Source organism: Anneissia japonica, unplaced genomic scaffold (assembly GCF_011630105.1).
Source record: "Anneissia japonica isolate Jap-2015-1 unplaced genomic scaffold, ASM1163010v1 scaffold1525_len913038_cov183, whole genome shotgun sequence".
Lineage (NCBI taxonomy): Eukaryota > Metazoa > Echinodermata > Crinoidea > Comatulida > Comatulidae > Anneissia > Anneissia japonica.
In genome coordinates this window covers 584530-585551 of record NW_022728504.1, presented here as the reverse complement: position 1 = coordinate 585551, position 1022 = coordinate 584530, and the positions used below count along the sequence as shown (strand labels likewise).

Here is a 1022-nt window from a genome sequence, read left to right as displayed (position 1 = left end):
AGTAGAATTAACTTTCGATCTATTCACATCTTGCAATTTCTCAGTGATGTATCAGTAGAATTTCTCCATTTCTTAGTCATCTTTGTTACACCACAAACGATCTCTGAACCGTTTGTGAAATTTAAAAAGAAAACATCTAAAATTATTGGTACTCTTATGCAAGTTTCACCGATCTTTAGTTGAGCACTGGTCACTAACACAAAATAAATATTAAAATCATGAATAATTATAATATAGCTATAACCACCACATTATTAGGTATTGGAGTAATTAATTCCCTAGGCTATCAATCAAAATTTTATTCATCCACTTCAATCCATTCAAAGAATTTTTGTCAAATGTTTTTATATGCTTAACTGCAATAGGCTCTAACTATTAAAACTGTTTATTAATTTATATATTTTTATATAATTTTCCCAATGTATTAGGAGGCCTAATTAATGGTAATGCCAGGCCTACCTGACCTTTAGCTAGCCTTTTAAATTTTAGGGAGATCAGTTTAGAGAAGGGCCTCTTTGAGTCAGCATGACCTGTTAGCTAGCCTTTTAATTTTCAGGCAGATTACTACAGTACTGGGAAATTTAACAAGAGCCTACATATAGCATGATACAAACTCCAAAGAAACTGTATGGTTTATAGCACTTTCGAAGTAGCATCATACTTTACTCACTCAAGACAATATAAATATAATATAATGATTATAATGAGAATTCAACAAAAGGACGCACATCTCCGCTCTCGAACATAGCGTGTGCGTACAGTCCTTTGATCTTTACTGTGGCATCGACAATCCGATATTAGTTGCGAGTACAGCCGTCAATTATTAGTCTATGCGTGCCATTCGTTTTATGGTGTTTTTATTTTATTAATTTTGGGTACTTCGCAATGTCTGTTACATTTGATTTTTTTTTTCACCGCGAGCTTGTTAAATGCTTCTATAAACTGCAATTTGATTTGTGAAAATTGACCGAGAAAATGAAAAGTTATAGCAATTCAAAATTTACGAATTTTATAAAATTTCA

The 1022-nt window shown here is 32.0% G+C and overlaps 1 protein-coding gene across 1 annotated transcript in view; it reads left to right on the top strand.

Moving 5' to 3' along the window:
- Positions 1–1022, top strand: part of LOC117114227 (calcium-activated chloride channel regulator 4A-like) — a 60057-nt gene that overhangs the window by 972 nt on the left and 58063 nt on the right. The gene's annotated exons all lie outside the window — the stretch shown is intronic.